Below are 20,036 nucleotides of genomic sequence, written 5' to 3'. Positions count from 1 at the left end.
AGGCACCCACGGATACCAACGAGTCTGGAGCGAAGGCGGATGTGTACTTGTGGTATGGCAAGGTACAGCGTTCATTGAACCGGCCAGAGATTCCCCAGACGTCAGAGGTATGTGAGGTATGTGCAAAGGTTCTAGAGCCCTCTTCAGTCCAAACCAGGCTAGTGGATATTGCCGGTTATGGACATAACAAGCTCATGAAACTTGTCCCTAAGGTAACCAAATGTTTCCTACCGGTATTTTGTTTTGTTCTCGTATGTGTTCTCTGTGTTCTCAGTATGGATCAGTGGACGACCCGAAGGATGATGGCTCTCGTGAACACCATGAAGAGGTCCCAGGGATTGGAGACGTGCACAGTGAATGTTGCAGTCGAAGAAGGGACCTGGAAGGTAATGGTTGATACAGGAGGTACGCGATACGATAATATGAGTGACTGTTTCCGACAGGTTGACACCCCCCGCGTGATAGCTGAGCCTCAATGCAGCGTTATGTGGAACGTTGGTCGACCTGACGGTGGTAGAGCGAATGCCATCTGCGACGTACGAACAGCTCCGTTGGGACTAGGTGTAGACCTAGTAGAGTATGCTGTAAGTACTGTTTTACCCGCTGTCGCTGTCACTCTGAATTATCAGACCCCTGTATTCCAGGTGCCCGACTCCCTGAAGGACCGCCGGATCGGTACCAGAAATGCCGTCTGTGTCCAGCCATCATCGGTGCCACGACATAGGGAAGTGTCGAGTCGCCCCAGATCGTGTCTACACCGATCCTTACTCGAGAGGTGTGAGATTATGCTCCGGATTAACATCTCGGTGGAGATGTGGAAGATTACGCCAGACAGATCATCGTCTTCTATCTGCAAGTTCCCGTTGTGCCGGGATTGTCCAGTAGGGCAGTTCTATGGACAAGGCAGCTTCGCCGCTCCAGTTTATATAGCATGTGAGTCGATTTGGAGTTGTGTCGCCGTACTAATTTGGTTTGTGTTTCTTTTTATAGAACCCCAAACCAAATTCTTTTTGGTGGGGAGGTGTTACGAACCCGGATCCAGCGTCCGAGCCCGGAGCAGTGACGACCGCGCCATCTGTGGGTCAGCTCCCGAAACCCCCTCCAAACGGACGACGACACCTGGTGAGGACGACGTGTACTAGCTACGAGGGCCAGTTTCCAGCCCCGTTCAGCACTCAACACCGCCGCAGCTGACCTCTGGTGAGGTGGTGGTCAGACACCAGCGCCATCTATGGAGTGGATAGGTGGGCGTTTGTGTCTGAGCCTGTAAGTGAGGTGTTTTGGTGTCCCTGTTATTGATGACGTGTCTGCTTGCAGAGTCGACCTGGGACCGCTGTGTTGGAAGTTGAGTCAGTCTACCCAAGGCAGCCGTCTCCATACCTTGTGCTTTGCTGCAGCAGCTGTGAAGTCGTGCCCCGGAAGAACACTGTGGTGTTACCCTGCCAGAGGAGTGGCAGTAGAAGGATTACCCGGGACCGACTGCTGGAGACGATTATCCACTGGGGTACTGAGGACAGGAGAGTGATTTGTGGTATCACACGAGGCTCCTGTCTAGGGCGTTACCCTAATCGTTCGTGGAGTGGCCTGACCCGTATTGCGGGTCCGGAACCTGCCAGCAGACCTGCTGGACGTGTGGTTGACGGCCTCCACGGCGGTGCCCCCAGTGGACCTGTGTTTTGGCTGACCTGTGGCCAGGGTAGGCTCAGCATTCTCAGAGGATTCGTTGTGAGGCCACGTAAGCACCGACGACTTAGCACCGAGAGCTTGATTCCAGGGTCTTCAGGAGAAGACATATGTGTATAGTGTTAATACCCCTCCCCCCGTGTAATCTTTTTATATATTATTTATTGGTGGTGGTTAATATATTATATTAAGTTTTTGCCTTTATTTCCCTTCCCCTTTAAGTTACTTGCGTCACAGATCACATCCCTTGGAAGCCACTACTGGCTTGGGGTCGGATATAACTTCCTCTAACAACATCAGAGTAAGAACCCCGTTGCGTCCCGAGAGGGCCGTAACAACATCTTTCCTCAATCTTTGACGGCTTTGGTTACATTTATTAAACATTTTACAAGCATGAAAACTTGCCAATCAACTGTTGAAATTGTTATAAATAGCCACCTGGTGCTTCGGAGCTCATTAACTGTTTAATAATTGGAAACAAAGCCGCCAAAGATTGAGAAAAGATGTACAGGTTCGTAAGTGCTTGCGTAAGTACTTTCGTGAATCTGGCTCTTGGTACTTAGTGACCCACCACGTGCGTGGTGATGACGGATTACTTCGTCATCCAGACATCTTCCTTATTCACCTGGTTGTGTGAGCTGGAGTCCTGCTGGTATGTACCCCCTCTTGTCAATTATTCTGGTGTACAGAGTGAGGTAAAATATTATCAAATTCTAGTTCAGTATATCATATATATTTAAAATCTCAAAGTGGCTCATTACTGGAAGATGTTGACACTTAGGGGCCCTCGTGACACACGCAAGCACGCACTCGCACGCACGCACGTTCGCACGCACGCACGCACACTCGCACGCACTCACGCATGCACACACACACATACACACACACACACACACACACACACACACACACACACACACACACACACACACACACACAAGGGGCCTCGTAGCCTGGTGGATAGCGCGCAGGACTCGTAATTCTGTGGCGCGTTTTCGATTCCCGCACGATGCAGAAACAGATGGGCAAAGTTTCTTTCACCCTGAATGCCCCTGTTACCTAGCAGTAAATAAGTACCTGGGAATTAGTCAGCTGTCACGGGCTGCTTGTTGGTGTGTGTGTGTGTGTGTGTGTGGTGTGGAAAAAAAAAATAGTTAGTAAACAGTTGATTGACAGTTGAGAGGCGGGCCGAAAGAGCAAAGCTCAACCCCCGTAAAAACACAACTAGTAAACACAACTAGTAAACACACACACACACACACACACACACACACACACACACACACACACACACACAAGTAAGGCTGACTCCATACACAGTTTCAAGGGTAGATATGATAGAGCCCAGTAGGCTCAGGAATCTGTACACCTGTTGATTGACGGTTGAGAGGCGGGACCAAAGAGCCAGAGCTCAACGCTCAACCCCCGCAAGCACAACTAGGTGAGTACACACACACACACACACACACGATGCTAAGATAAGGATAAGGAAGGATAAGAAACTTAGATGATTGTCATGCCCTTCAAGATAACCTGGACAAAATAAGTATATGGAGCACCACAAGGCAAATGGAATTTAATGTTAATAAATGCCATGTTATGGAATGTGGAATAGGAGAACATAGACCCCACACAACCTATATATTATGTGAGAAATCTTTAAAGAATTCTGATAAAGAAAGAAATCTAGGGGTGGTTCTAGATAGAAAACTATCACCTGAGGACCACATAAAGAATATTGTGTGAGGAGCCTATGCCACGCTTTCTAACTTCAGAATTGCTTTTAAATACAAGGATGGCGATATACTAAAGAAATTGTTCACGACTTTTGTTAGGCCAAAGCTTGAATATGCAGCGGTTGTGTGGTGCCCATATCTTAAGAAGCACATCAACAAACTGGAAAAGGTGCAAAGACATGCTACTAAGTGGCTCCCAGAACTGAAGGGCAAGAGCAACGAGGAGAGGTTAGAGGCATTAAATATGCTAAAACTGGAAGACAGAAGAAAAAGAGGTGATATGATCACTACATACAAAATAGTAACAGGAATTGAAAAAATCGATAGGGTAGATTTCCTGAGACCTGGAACTTTAAGAACAAGAGGTCATAGATATAAATTAGCTAAACACAGATGCCGAAGAAGTATAAGAAAATTCACTTTCGTAAACGGAGCGGTAGACGGTTTGAACAAGTTAGGTGAGAAGGTGGTGGAGGCCAAGACCGTTAGTAGTTTCAAAGCGTTATATGACAAAGAGTGCTGGGAAGACGGGACACCACGAGCGTAGCTCTCATCCTGTAACTACACTTAGGTAAACACTTAGGTAATCACACTCCTCAAACAGTGCAACAGCCACAGGGAGTGGAGCACCATCCCCACATTCTACCAAACAGACACCCTACCTGCCCCATCCACTGACAGTCCCCCACTAAGTACCCACCTTTGGCACCCTCCCCCAACCAACCCCCCTCCTCCCACTCACCCCTCTACCCAGGACCTCCCTTCTCCCCCATCCCCCAAGTGCTCCCTTCTCCCACATGCCCTCCCATCTCTCTCACCCCGAAGCTCACCATTCTCCCCCATCCCCCTAACCCCCCCCCCCGCTCTCCCCCAACCCACCTAAGCCTTCCCCTCTCCACCACTCCCCTAAACCCTCCCCTCTTCCTCACTCACCCTCAGCCTTCCCTTCCCCCCCCCCCCCCGACCCATAAGCCCTCCTTCTTTTTCTACCCCCCTTCTCCCCCCATCCCCCCAAGTCTCTTCCCCCCCCCCCCAAGGACTTCCCATCTACCACATCCCCCAACCCTCCCCCTCTCACCCTCTATCCCTCCTTCTCTCACTCTCCCCCCCCCCCAATCCTCCCCTTCTCACCCACACGCACATCCCTCCCCCTCTGCCCCACCCCTCCAAGCCCTTCCTCCTCTACCAGTCTACCGGTACCAGATCCTCCCAGCTCCTGCTTACCCCAGATCATACTGGTCCGCCCTAGAAGAGAAGCAGAAGAGAGTCAATTTAGGGAAAACTTAGGGAAAAAACACAAGGAGTGAACCCAGATGTAATAGGACTCACTGAAACAAAACTCTCAGGAATCATAACGAATGCTGTGTTTCCTCTGGAATACACAGTAATAAGGAAAGAGAGGGAAGGTAGGGGAGCAGGCAGAGTAGCCCTGCTAATGAGAAAGAAATGAAGTTTCAAGGAGATGGCTATCCCGGGCTGTGAGGGTTTCAGAAACTACATATCAGGCACCATGACAATTGGAGGACCAAGAATAGTAGTAGCAGTAATTTATAACCCTCCATCAAATGAAAGAAAACCCAGTCAAGAGTATGACAACAACAACAACATGGCAATTAACACTATAATTGAGAGGGCAGCCTCTGCTGCCAGTGAAAATAGATTCCACCTGCTCATTATGAGAGACTTCAATTACGGAAGGATTGACTGGGAGAACAAGGAACAGCATGGAGACGAGGATACGTGGAGAGTCAAACTATTGGAGGTGGTGACTAGAACCTATTTACCTCAGTATGTCAGAGAACCCACAAGGATGAGAGGAAATGACGAACCAGCGAGACTCGCCCTAGCCTTCACTCTGAACGACTCCGACATAAGAGAAATCAATTTTGAGACCCAGGACCACAGTGTACTGGCGTTTGAGTATCTGAGTAAAGAAGAATTATTGAACTCGAGAAGGGGTACTGAAAACTAAAAGCTGGCATTCCGAAAGAGAAACTATGAGGAGATAAGAACTTTCCTAACAGATATAACATGGGAAACAGAGCTCAAGGGAAAGACGGCCCAAGATATGATGAACTGCATCACGCATAAGTGCAAGTAAGTAGCTACCAAGTTTGTCCCAGAACAAAAAGAAAACAGTGATATGAAGATGAGAATTCCATGGTTTAATCAGAGATGTAGGCAAGCTAAGCAACAAAGTAAAAGGGCGTGAAGAAACTATAGGAATAACAGGACACATGAGAGCAGAGAGAGATACCAGAGTGCCAAGGAATGAATATGACAGGATGAGAAGAGAGGCAGAAAGAAAATACGAAAATGATATCTCAGGTAAGGTAAAGACTCGCTGATTTGCTGCACAGCCACATCAGGAGAAAAATAACATTAAAGGAATAGGTTATGAAATTAAGGATAGGGGTAGAATGATTAACTACAAACGACAAGGAAGTGTGTTTGGAACTGAATAACAAATTCCAGGAGGTCTTCACCTTAGAGCAAGGAGAAATTCCTGAGATAAGAGAGGGAATAGTTAACCACGAACCACTACAAGAGTTTGAGATTACCAGTGGGGAAGTAAGGAAGTGTTTACTAGAGTTGGATTTGACAAAGCCTATAGGCCCAGATGGAATCTCTGTTAAATTCCATACGTAGCTAACGTAGTCCTGATAAACAAGACAGAGGATAGACAGGAGGCATTGAATTACAGGCCAGTGACCCTAACCTGCATACCATGCAAGCTGATGGAGCAGATTGTGCGAAGAGAGCTAGTGGAACATCTGGAGCGAAAGAACTTTGTAACACAGCATTAACATGGGTTCAGGGATGGCAAGTCCTGTCTCACAGGGTTACTTGAATTTTACGACCATGCAACAAAAATCAGGCAAGAAAGAGAAAAGTTGGCAGATTGCATATTTTTGGATTGTCAAAAAGGCTTTGATACAGTACCACACAAGAGGCTAGTGAAAAAGCTGGAGATGCAGGCTGGAGTGAAAGGGAAGATTCACCATTGGATAAATGAGTACCTAAGTAACAGGAGACAACGAGTCAAAGTGAGGGGGTGAGGTCTCAGATTGGCGAGACGTTACAAGTGGAGTCCCGCAGGGGGCAGTCCTTGAACCTATACTGTTTCCGATAAATGTAAATGATCTCCCAGAGGGTATAGACTCGTTTCTCTCAATATTTGCCGACGATGCAAAAATTATGAGGAGGATTGAAACAGAGGATGATAGTAGGAGACTGCAAGATGACCTGGAAAGACTGAGTGAATGGTCCAACAAATGGCTGTTGAAATTCAACCCGAGTAAATGCAAAGTAATGAAACTAGGCAGTAGAAACAGGAGGCCAGACACAGGATACAGAATAGGAGATGAAGTACTTAATGAAACAGACAGAGAGAAAGATCTATGAGTTGATATCACACCAAACCTGTCTCCTGAAGCACACATAAAAAGAATAACGTCTGCGGCATATGCGAGGCTGGCTAACTTCAGAACAGCCTTCAGGAACCTGTGTAAGGAATCATTCAGAATCTTGTATATCATATATGTAACACCAATCGTGGAGTATGTGGCCCCAACATGGAGCCCGTACCTTGTACAGGCTCCTTGTAAAACAAAGCTGGAAAAAGCTCAAAGGTATGCCACTAGACTAGTCCCAGAACTAAGAGGCATGAGTTACGAGAAAAGGCTGCGGGAAATGCACCCTACGACACTGGAAAAAATAAGGAGTAAGGGGAGACAAGACCACTACCTACAAAATCCTCAGGGGAATCGACCGGGAAGACAAAGATAAACTATTCATCACTCGTGATATGCAAACAAGGGGACACAGGTGGAAACTTATCACTCACATGAGCCACAGGGACGTTAGAAAGAACTTTTTCAGTGTCAGAGTAGTTAACAGACGGAATGCATTAGGCAGTGATGTGGTGGAGGCTGACTCCATACACAGTTTCAAATGTAGATATGACAGAGCCCAGTAGTCAAGTAGTCTCTGGAATCTGTACACCAGTTGATTGACAGTTGAGAGGCGGGACCAAAGAGCGAAAGCTCAAAAACCGCAAGCGCAAATAGGTGAGTATAAGTAGGTGAGTTCACAAACACACACACACGGTTAGTCATTGTAGGAAAGTATTAACACCTTTGTGGAAAGGTGATAAGGTTGCAAACACTCATACTCCACCCCTCTCTTACCCCCTATCTCACTGACCCAAAACACTCCCCCCCCCACTCCCACTCCCCCCTACAACTGACACAAAAACACGCACACATATACACCTGACATGAAATGACCATCTCCTGTGTTACAAAGATATTTTACCACCAGATGCTCTACGAGCCTTTTCCTCACGATCTTCACCATCACCTTGCATGGTAAACAAGTTAGGGAAACTGGCCTGTAGTTTAGTGCCTTTTGCCTGTCACCCTTCTTTTATATTGGGACTACGTTAGCTGTCTTCCATCTTTCTGGTAGGTCTCCTGTTTCCAGTGACCTGTTATACACAATAGAGAGTGGCACACTTAGTGCATCTGCACCTTCCTTTAGTATCCATGGTAAGATTCTGTCAGGCCCAACAGCCTTTGTCTTATCCGGCTCCACCAGACACCTTTTGACCTCATCACTGGTGAGGTCAAATTCCTCCAAGGTTGCTTGGTTTTCCTCCTCCTCATTTAGTGCAGGGGCTCCTTGTTCTATTGTGAAGACCACCTGGAATCTCTAGTTGAGTTCGTCACACACCTCCTTGTCATTCTCTGTGTATCTGTTCTCCCCTTTTTTCAATTTCATCACTTGTTCCGTCACTGCTGTTTTCATCCTGATGTGGCTGTGGAGCAGCTTTGGTTAGGTCTTGGCTTTACTCGCTACGTCATTTTCAAACTGTCTCTCTGCTTTCTTCCTCTCTCTGAGGTACTCATTTCTGGCCCTCTGGTATCTCTCCCTGCTCTCCGATGTTTTCTTATTTCTGTATTTTCTCCTTGTTTTTTTACTCAGTTGCTTCGCTACCTTGCATTCCTGGTTGAACCATGGGTTTTTCTGTTGTTTTTCGTTTCTCTACTTTATGACTCGGATAAACCTGTGTGCAGTTTCTGGGTGTGTGTGGGTGTGTGTGTATTCTCCTAGTTGTATTCACCTACTTGTGTTTACGGGGGTTGAGCTTTGCTCTTTTGGCCCGCCTCTCAACTGTCAATCATCTGTTTACTAACTACTTTTTTTCCACATCATACACACACCCCAGGAAGCAGCCCGTGACAGCTGACTAACTCCCAGGTACCTATTTACTGCTCGGTAACAGGGGGCATTCAGGGTGAAAGATACTTCGCCCATTTGTTTCTGCCTCGTGCCGGAATCGAACCCGCGACACCGAAGTCCTGCACACTTTCCACCAGGCTACAAGGCCCTTTGTGTGTGTGTGTGTGTGTGTGTGTGTGTGTGTGTGTACTCACCTATTTGTACTCACCTATTTGTGCTTGTGGGGGTTGAGCTTTGACTCTTTGGTCCCGCCTCTCAACTGTCAATCAACTGGTGTACAGATTCCTGAGCCTACTGGGCTCTATCATATCTACATTTGAAACTGTGTATGGAGTCAGCCTCCACCACATCACTGCCTAATGCATTCCATCCGTTAACTACTCTGACACTGAAAAAGTTCCTTTTAACGTCTCTGTGGCTCATGTGGGTACTCTGTTTCCACCTGTGTCCCCTTGTTCGCGTCCCACCAGTGTTGAATAGTTTATCCTTGTTTACCCGGTCGATTCCTCTAAGGATTTTGTAGGTTGTGATCATGTCTCCCCATACTCTTCTGTCTTCCAGTGTCGTAAGGTGCTTTTCCCGCAGCCTTTCCTCGTAACTCATGCCTCTTAGTTCTGGGACTAGTCTAGTGGCATACCTTTGGACTTTTTCCAGCTTCGTCTTGTGCTTGACAAGGTACGGGCTCCATGCTGGGGCCGCATACTCCAGGATTGGTCTGACATATATGGTTTACAAGATTCTGAATGATTTCTTACACAGGTTCCTGAACGCTGTTCTGATGTTAGCCAGCCTCGCATATGCCGCAGACGTTATTCTTTTTATGTGGGCTTCAGGAGACAGGTTTGGTGTGATATCAACTCCTAGATCTTTCTCTCTGTCCGTTTCATTAAGTACTTCATCTCCTATTCTGTATCCTGTGTCTGGCCTCCTGTTTCCACTGCCTAGTTTCATTACTTTGCATTTACTCGGGTTGAACTTCAACAGCCATTTGTTGGATCATTCACTCAGTCTGTCTAGGTCATCTTGTAGCCTCCTACTATCGTCCTCAGTTTCAATCCTCCTAATAATTTTTGCATCATTGGCAAACATTGAGAGAAACGATTCTATACCCTCTGGGAGATCATTTACATATATCGGAAACAGTATATTTCCATGGACTGACCCCTGCGGGACTCCACTTCTAACGTCTCGCCAATCTGAGACCTCCCCCCTCACACTAACTCGTTGTCTCCTGTTGCTTAGGTACTCCTGTATCCAACGGAGTACCTTCCCTTTTACTCCGGCCTGCATCTCCAGCTTTTTCACTAGCCTCTTGTGTGGCACTGTATCAAAGGCTTTCTGACAATCCAAAAATATGCAGTCTGCCCACCCTTCTTTTTCTTGCCTTATTTTTGTTGCCTGGTCGTAGAATTCAAGTAACCCTGTGAGGCAGGACCTGCCATCCCTGAATCCAAGTTGGTGCTGTGTTACAAAGTTCTTTCGCTCCAGGTGCTCCACTAGCTTTCTTCGCACAATCTTCTCCATCAGCTTGCATGGTATGCAGGTTAGGGACACTAGCCTGTAATTCAGTGCCTCCTGTCTATTCCCTTTCTTGTATATCGGGACTACATAGGCTGCTTTCCAAATTTCTGGCAGTTCCTCTGCCAGAAATGTGTGTGTGTGTGTGTGTGTGTGTGTGTGTGTGTGTGTGTGTGTGTGTGTGTGTGTGTGTGTGTGTGTGTGTGTGTGTGTGTGTACTCACCTAGTTGTTCTCACCTAGTTGTGCTTGCGGGGGTAGGGCCCGATTATAGCCAAAGTATGATAAATATATACATTTTTAAATATTTGCAGATATCATTACATAATAAGTTATAATACAACAGTAAAAGACAAAATACAATACAAAAGTAATAATACGAAGTCCAGTTTTTATGATATTTCAAGAAACGTTGTTGGGTTTCAATTGGCAAACTGGAACCCGGCGATTCAGATTCCTGATTCCAGGAATCAGAATGTAAAGTTGGATAAAGGCGTACCAGCTATACCAGTTGCTGTGAAGCATGTGAGCTGGCTAAGGTTCGAGTCTTCTGGTGGGTAGGTGTCTAAAGTTGTTTAACTTCACTTGCAAGTTTAGGCAAGTTAGTGCATTAAGCATAGACACAGTGTTCTCCCATATTAACAGGGACTTGATGAAAAACGTGAATGACCTTTCACTAGCTCTGGTGCTCTTGGTGGTGGGGATATTTGGTGGGTGAAAATACCCCAAAATTTCCATCCCTTCCTTAAGGTTCTGAGTTTGGTGTAGTGGGTAAAAGGCGTACAAGCTATGCAAGTTGTTGTGAAGCATCTCTGCTAGCCAGGGTTCGATTTTCCAGGTGGGTAGGTTTCTAAAGTTGTTTAACTTCACTTGCGAGTTTAGGCAAGTTGGTGTATAATATAAATATATATATATATATATATATATATATATATATATATATATGTCGTACCTAATAGCCAGAACGCACTTCTCAGCCAACTATTCAAGGCCCGATTTGCCTAATAAGCCAAGTTTTCATGAATTAATGTTTTTTCGTCTACCTAACCTACCTAACCTAACCTAACCTAGCTTTTTTTGGCTACCTAACCTAACCTTACCTATAAATATAGGTTAGGTTAGGTTAGGTTGGGTTGGTTAGGTTCGGTCATATATCTACGTTAATTTTAACTCCAATAAAAAAAGTTGACCTCATACATAGAGAAAAGGGTTGCTTTATCATTTCATAAGAAAAAAATTATAGTAAATATATTAATTCAGGAAAACTTGGCTTATTAGGCAAATCGGGCCTTGAATAGTAGGCTGAGAAGTGAGTTCTGGCTACTAGGTACGACATATATATATATATATATATATATATATATATATATATATATATATATATATATATATATATATATATATATATATATATATTGGTGTATACTGGCAGCAGGTTTTCTTTCAAACATGTTTCATTGAAAATGACCGCATATTCTGTATTTATTATTTTCTGGTTTAGGGCTTCTATCCCTCTAACTATTTTCTTAGCATCAGGGCTTAGTTGAAATAGGAGTTCTCCAAAACTCATTTTCGTACTTTTAAGGTGAAGAAAAGAAGTGATTTACTATAGAATGCATTACACTTATTTATACAATTTGCACAACGTTTCGAACCTCCATGGTTCATTCTCAAGTGAAGCGATTTTACAGGGCTGGTTGATTTTATACCTGCACTGGGTCAGGTGATAAGACAATAAAGGTGAAAACATAGGGGGATACATAAGGGATAAATGTGGGGTGAAACATAAGAACATCAGAATAAAGGTAACTGCAGAAGGCTTATTGGCCCATACGAGGCAGCTTCTATCTACATACAAAGATTAATCAAGTGTAATTGGCCTGTTATGTTGATCATTGTTTTCTGTGTAGGCATCGTTAGGTTCTGGTCATGTCCTTACTCTCATGGTGGGTAGAGTAAATAGTTCCGTGATTTGGGTGTTCATGGTCGGTTGTTCTATTCTTATGTGAATTGCTTCAAGAATTTGTAATCTTCTTGCATCTTGGGTTTTGTCTATTATACAGGTATTCTTGTTCAACATTTCTCTTGTTAGAGTAATGTCATGGGCTTGTCTCATGTGATTCCTAGGGGCACCGGATTGAAGATGGCATGTCAAACGCCTCGTCAGCTTGGTCGACTTCATACCTGTGTACTTAGATTGAAGGTTACATCCTTCGTGGGGGCATGTGTGCATGTATACAACGCTTGACTGCTGTAGAGGGTTCTCCGTCGGCTTCTGGCTGTTTTTGATAAGGAGTTCGGAAGTCTTCTTGGTTTTGTGGAATATTATCAGGTTTATGTTTTGGTTAGGAGTAGTGCTTTTTACTCCTTTACGGTTTATTTCTTTCATTAGTCTTTCCTCTTTTATATGTTCACTGTGCATGGTTGATTTGTAATATAATTTTATTGGGGGTATTGTGGTTTCTGTTCTAGGTTTAGGATTATACCAACGGTCCAAGTGTCTTCTTATAGCAGCGTTCATTTCCGTGTTGCTATATCCGTTGTTCACCAATATCTGAGTTACTCTTTCAAACTCTCTACTCACGTTGCTCCATTCAGAGCAGTGGGTAAGCGCTCAACGAATATAAGTATTGAGAACATTGGCTTTGTATCTTTGGGGGCACTCACTTCTACCGTTCAGGCATAATCCTATGTTGGTGGGCTTTGTATATACGTTGGTGCTTAAAGAGGTTCCTGTTTTTGTTATTAGTACATCCAAGAATGGCAGACTGTTATTTTCACTATTTTCATGTGTAAATCGGAGTACTGACTCTCTCTCTAGATGTCTTTTTAGGTCAATTAGTTCATCTGAGTCTTTTACTATTACGAATATGTCATCTACATAACGGCAATATACAGTTGGTTTTTGTCTGCTACTGAAGACCCTGTCTTCGATGGTTCCCATATAAAAATTAGCAAATAAAACTCCTAAGGGGGAGCCCATTGCTACTCCGTCTATTTGTAAATACATGTCTCCTTGTGGACTGATGAAAGGGGCTTCCTTTGTACATGCTTCGAGAAGACTCTTCAAGTGTGGCTCAGGTATATCTAATTTAGGGGTGCTCTCGTCTCTGTATACTCTGTCCAGTATCATTCCTATGGTTGTATCGACTGGGACGTTGGTAAATAGGGATGCAACTTCCAGGGAAGCAATGATTCAATCGGGCTGGGTAGATTTGATAAATTCTAGGAAATCTGCTAGATTGAAATGATTGTAGACTAAACTTACTTGGAGTGTATGGAGTTAGGAGTTCAATGAGCTCCTAGGAAACTCCAGATTTCTAGGAAATCTGCTAATGATTGTAGACTAAACTTACTTGGAGTGTATGGAGTTAGGAGTTCAATGAACTCCTAACTTGTCCTAACTCCTAGACCAAAGGTTGCTTGATAGGACCAGTGGGTACTTGTTCAGAGAAATGGATGTTTGTTCAGACCAAAGTTTGCTTATTTGGACAAGTGGGTGCTTGTTCGCACAAGTGGGTGCTTGTTCAAAGCAGTGGGTGCTTGTTCAGACCAATAGGTGCTTGCTCAGACCAGTGGGAGCTTGTTCAGAGCCACGGGTGCTTGTTGAAACCAGTGGGTGCTCGTTCAAACCAGTAAGGTGCTTGTTTAGACTGATGGGTGCTCGTTCAGACAAGGGGGTGCTCGTTCAGAGCAGTGAGTGCTTGTATAGAGTAGTGGGTGCTAGTTCAGACCAGTGGGTGCTTGTTCAGACCAGTCGGTCCACGTTCAGACCAGTGGTGCTTGTTTAGACTAGTGATTGCTTGCTCAGACCTGAGGGTGCATGTTCAGATCAGTAGAAGCTTCTTTAGCCTGGTGGGTTCTAGTTCAGACTAGTGGGTGCTTGTTTAGACAAGTGGGTGCTTGTTCAGACTAATGGGTGCTTGCTTAGACTGGTGGGTGCTCGTTCAGACCAGTGGGTGCTTGATCAGACCAGTGTGTGCTTGTTTAGACCAGTGGGTGCTTGTTTAGACGGTTGTGTGCTTGTTTAAAACAGTGGATGCTTGTTTAGATCAGTGGGTGCTTGTTCAAACCAGTGGATGCTTGTTCAGACCAGTGGTGGCTTATTTCGTCCAGTGGTTGCTTGTTCAGACCAGTGGGTGCGTGTTCAGCCCAGTCGGTGATTGTTCAGACCAGTGGGTGCTTGTTCAGACTAGAGAATGCTTGTTCAGACGAGTGTGTGCTTGTTGAGACCAATGGATGCTTGTTCAGACCAGAGAATGCGTGTTCAGGCCAGAGGAAGCTTGTTCAGACCAGTGGGTACTTGTTCAGACCATTGGGTGCTTGTTCACACCAGTGGGTGCTTGTTCAGACCAGTGGGTATGTGTTCAGACCAGTGGGGGCTTCTTCAGATCAGTGGGTGCTTCTTCAGACAAGTGCGTGTTTGTTCAAACCAGTAGGTGCTTGCTCATACCAATAGGTCCTTCTTGAGACAAGTGGGTGATTGTTCAGAATATTAGGTGCTTGTAAAGACCAATGGGTGCTTGTTAAGACCAATGGGGCTTGTTTAGACCAGTGGGTGCTTGTTAAGACTAGTGGGTGCTTGTTTGAACCTGTGGGTGCTTGTTCAGACCAGTGGGTGCTCGTTAAGACCTGTGGGTGCTTGATTAAACTGGTGGGTGTTCAATCAGACCAGTGAGTGCTTGTTTATACCAGTTGGTGCTTCATCAGACCAGTTGGTGCTTGTTCAGAACAGTCGGTGCTTGTTCAGAGCAGTGGGTGCTTGTTTAGACTAGTGGGTGCTTGTTCAGACCAATAGGTGCTTCTTCCGACTAGTGGGTGCTCGTTCAGACCAGTATGTGCTTGTTTAGACTGGTCGGTGCTCGTTCAGACCAGTGGGTGCTTGTTCAGACCAGTCTGTCCTCGTTCAGACCAGTGGTGCTTGTTTAGACTGATGGGTGCTTGTTCAGACCAGTGAGTGCTTGTTCAGACCAAAGGGAGCTTGTATACCCTGCTGGGTGCTTGTTCCGACTAATGGGTGTTTGTTCAGACACTAGGGTGCTTGTTCAGACCAATTGATGCTTGTTTAGACTGATGGATGCTCGTTCAGACCAGTGGGTTCTTGTTTTGACCAGTCGGGGCTTGTTCAGACCAATGGGTGCTTGTTTAGACCAGTGGGTTCTTGTTCAGACCAGTGAATGCTTGTTCAGACTAGTTTGTGCTTGTTCAGACCAGTGGGTGCTTGTTTAGACCAGTGGGTGCTTGTTGAGACCAGTGGGTGCTTCTTTAGACTGGTCGGTGCTTGTTCAGACCAGTGGACGCTTGTTCATAACAGAGGGTGCGTGTTTAGACAAGTGGGTGCTTGTTCAGACCAACTGGTGCTTGTTTTGACCAGTAGGTGCTTGTTTAGACCATTGGGTGCGTAGTCACACCAGTGGGTGCTGGTTCAGACCAGTGGTTGCTTATTCAGATCAAAGGGGGCTCACTCAGACCAGAGGGTGTTTGTTTAGACCAGTGGGTGCTTGTTCAGAGTAGTGGGTGCTTGTTCGCACTAGTGGGTGCTTGTTCAGAGCAGAGGGTGCTTGTTCAGACCAATAGGTGCTTGATCAGACCAGTGGGTGCTTGTTCAGAGCAGTGGGTGCTTGATCAGACCAATAGGTGCTTGATCAGACCAGTGGGTGCTTGTTCAGAGCCGCGGGTGCTTGTTCAAACCAGTGGGTGCTCGTTCAAACCAGTGTGGTGCTTGTTTAGACTGGTGGGTGCTCGTTCAGAGAAGGGGGTGCTCGTTCAGAGCAGTGAATGCTTGTATAGAGTAGTGGGAGCTCGTTCAGACCAGTGGGTGCTTGTTCAGACCAGTCGGTCTACGTTCAGACCAGTGGTGCTTGTTTAGACTAGTGATTGCTTGTTCAGACCTGTGGGTGCTTGTTCACATCAGCAAAAGCTTCTTTAGCCTGGTGGGTGCTTGTTCAGACTAGTGGGTGCTTGTTTAGACAAGTGGGTGCTTGTTCAGACTAATGGGTGCTTGCTTAGACTGGTGGGTGCTCGTTCAGACCAGTGGATACTTGATCAGACCAGTGTGTGCTTGTTTAGACTGGTAAGTGCTCATTCAGACCAAAGGATGCTTGCTTAGACAGATGGGTGCTTATTTAGACCAGTGGGTGCTTGTTTAGACTGGTGGGTGCTTGTTCAGACCAGGGGACGCTTGTTCATAACAGAGGGTGCGTGTTCAGACACGTGGGTGCTTGTTCAGACCAGTTGGTGTTAGTTTCGACCAGTGGGTGCTTGTTTAGACCACGGGTTGCTTGGTCACACCAGTGGGTGCTGGTTCAGACCTATGGGTGCTTGTTAGGACCAGTGGGTGCTTGTTCAGACCAGTGGTTGCTTGTTCAGATCAAAGAGGGGCTCACTCAGACCAGAGGGTGTCTGTTTAGACCAGTGGGTGCTTGTTCAGAGTAGTGGGGGCTTGTTCAGACCAGTGGGTGCTTGTTGAGACGAATGGGTGATTGTTCACACCAGTGGTTGCTTTTTCCGGCAAGTGGGGGCTTGGTCAGACCTCTGGGTGCTTGTTAAGACCAGTGGGTGTGTGTTCAGACCAGCAGTGTGCTTGTTCAGACCAGTGGGTGCTTGTTCAGACCAGTGGGTGCTTGTTCAGACCAGTGGGTGCTTGTTTTGACTGGTATGTGCTTGTTCAGACCAGTGGGTTCTTCTTCAGACCAGTGGGTGCTTCTTTAGAGCAGTGGCTGCTTGTTCAGACCAATAGGGTGCTTGTTCAAATCAGTTGGTGATTGTTTAGGTTATTGGATGCTTGTTCAGACCATGGGTGCTTGTTCAGACCAGTGGGTAATTCTTCAGACCAATGGATGCTTGATCAGACCAAAGGTTGCTTGATAGGACCAGTGGGTGCTTGTTCAGACCAATGGATGCTTGTTCAGACCAAAGTTTGCTTATTCGGACAAGTGGGTGCATGTTCGCACTAGTGGGTGCTTGTTCAGAGCAGTGGGTGCTTGTTCTAACCAATAGGTGCTTGATCAGACTAGTGGGTTCTTGTTCAGAGCCGCGGGTGCTTGTTCAAACCAGTGGGTGCTCGTTCAAACCAGTGTGGTGCTTGTTTAGACTGGTGGGTGCTCGTTCAGAGAAGGGGGTGCTCGTTCAGAGCAGTGCCTGCTTGTATAGAGTAGTGGGTGCTCGTTCAGACCAGTGGGTGATTTTTCAGACCAGTCGGTCCACGTTCAGACCAGTGGGGCTTGTTTTGACTAGTGTTTGCTTGTTCAGACCTTCGTGTGCTTGTTCAGATCAGTAAAAGCTTCTTCAGCCTGGTGGGTACTTGTTCAGACTAGTGAGTGCTTGTTTAGACAAGTGGGTGCTTGTTCAGACTAATGAGTGCTTCGTCAGATCAGTGGGTGCTTCTTCAGACAAGTGCGTGTTTGTTCAAACCAGTAGGTGCTTGTTAAGACCAATGGGTGCTTGTTTAGACAAATGGGTGCTTGTTTAGACAAGTGGGTGCTTGTTCAGACTAATGGGTGCTTGCTTAGACTGGTGGGTGCTCGTTCAGACCAGTGTGTGCTTGTTTAGACCAGTCGGTGCTTGTTCAGACCAGTGGGTGCTTGTTTAGACTGATGGGTGTATGTTCAGACCAGTAGTTACTTGTTCAGACCAGTGTGTGCTTGTTTAGACAGGTAGGTGCTCATTCAGACCAATGGGTGCTTGTTTAGACAGATGGGTGCTTGTTCAGACCAGTGGGTGCTCGTTCAGACCAGTGGGTGCTTGTTTTTAACAGTGGGTGCTTGTTTTTAACAGTGGGTGCTTGTTTAGATCAGTGGGTGCTTGTTCAAACCAGTGGATGCTTGTTCAGACCAGTGGTGGCTTATTTCGTCCAGTGGTTGCTTGTTCAGACCAGTGGGTGCTTGTTCAGCCCAGTCGGTGCTTGTTCAGACTAGTGGTGGCTTATTTCGTCCAGTGGTTGCTTGTTCAGACGAGTGTGTGCTTGTTGAGACCAATGGGTGCTTGTTCAGACTAGAGAATGCGTGTTCAGGCCAGAGGAAGCTTGCTCAGACCAATGGGTATTTGTTCAGACCATTGGGTGCTTGTTCACACCAGTGGGTGCTTGTTCAGACAAGTGGGTATGTGTTTAGACCAGTGTGTGGTTGTTCAGACTAGTGGGTGCTTCTTCATACTAATGGGTGCTCGTTCAGACCAGTGGGTGCGTGCTCAGACCAGTGGGTGCGTGTTCAGACCAGTGGGTACTTGTTCAGACCAGTGGGTGCTTGTTCAGACCAGTGGGGGCTTCTTCAGATCAGTGGGTGCTTCTTCAGACAAGTGCGTGTTTGTTCAAACCAGTAGGTGCTTGCTTATACCAATAGGTCCTTCTTGAGACAAGTGGGTGATTGTTCAGAATATTAGGTGCTTGTAAAGACCAATGGGTGCTTGTTAAGACCAATGGGTGCTTGTTAAGACCAATGGGTGCTTGTTTAGACAAATGGGTGCTTGTTTAGACTAGTGGGTGCTTGTTCAGAGCAGTGGGTGCTTGTTTAGACCAGTGGGTGCTTGTTCAGACCAGTGGGTGCTTGTTCTGACCAATGGGTGCTTGTTCGGCCCAGTGGGTGCTCGTTCAGACCAGTCGGTCCTTGTTTAGACTGTTGGGTGCTTGTTCAGACCAGTCGATGCTAGTTCAGACCAATGGAAGCTTGCTTAGACTGGTGGGTGCTCGTTCAGACCAGTGGGCGCGTGTTCAGACCAGTGGGTGCTTGTTCAGACCAGTGGGTGCTTCTTCAGATCAGTGGGTGCTTCTTCAGATAAGTGCGTGTTTGTTCAAACCAGTAGGTGCTTGCTCATACCAATAGGTCCTTCTTGAGACAAGTGGGTGATTGTTCAGAACATTAGGTGCTTGTAAAGACCAATGGGTGCTTGTTAAGACCAATGGGTGCTTGTTAAGACTAGTGGGTGCTTGTTTAGACAAATGGGTACTTTTCAAGCTAGAGGATGATTGTTCAGACCCTCAGGGGCTTTTTCAGACCAGTGGGTGCTTGTTTAGACATGTGAGTGCTTGTTAAGACGATTGGGTGCTTGTTCGGACCTGTGGGTGCTTGTTCAGACCAGTGGGTGCTCGTTAAGACCTGTGGGTGCTTGATTAAACTGGTGGGTGTTCAATCAGATCAGTGGGTGCTCTTTCATACCAGTTGGTGCTTGGTCAGACCAGTGGGTGCTTGTTCAAAACAGTGGGTGCTTGTTAAGCAGTGGGTGCTTGTTTAGACTAGTGGGTGCTTGTTCAGACCAGTGGGTGCCTGTTCTGACCAACAGGTGCTTGTTCGGACCAGTGGGTGCTTGTTCAGACCAGTGGGTACTTGTTCAGACCATTGGGTGCTTGTTCAGACCAGTGGGTGCTCGTTAAGACCTGTGGGTGCTTGATTAAACTGGTGGGTGTTCAATCAGATCAGTGGGTGCTCTTTCATACCAGTTGGTGCTTGGTCAGACCAGTGGGTGCTTGTTCAAAACAGTGGGTGCTTGTTAAGCAGTGGGTGCTTGTTTAGACTAGTGGGTGCTTGTTCAGACCAGTGGGTGCCTGTTCTGACCAACAGGTGCTTGTTCGGACCAGTGGGTGCTTGTTCAGACCAGTGGGTACTTGTTCAGACCATTGGGTGCTTGTTCAGACCAGTGGGTGCTCGTTCATACCAGTGGATGCTCGTTCAGACTAGTGTGTGCTTGTTTAGACTGGTCGGTGCTCGTTCAGACCAGTGGGTGCTTGTTCAGACCAGTCGGTCCTTGTTCAGACCAGTGGTGCTTGTTTAGACTGGTGGGTGCTTGTTCAGACCAGTGGTTGCTAGTTCAGACCAATGGGAGCTTGTTTAGCCTGGTGGGTGCTTGTTTCGACTAATGGGTGT

Source organism: Procambarus clarkii, chromosome 14 (genome assembly GCF_040958095.1).
Source record: "Procambarus clarkii isolate CNS0578487 chromosome 14, FALCON_Pclarkii_2.0, whole genome shotgun sequence".
In the NCBI taxonomy this organism is placed as follows: domain Eukaryota; kingdom Metazoa; phylum Arthropoda; class Malacostraca; order Decapoda; family Cambaridae; genus Procambarus; species Procambarus clarkii.
Note: the sequence above shows the minus strand (reverse complement) of the source record.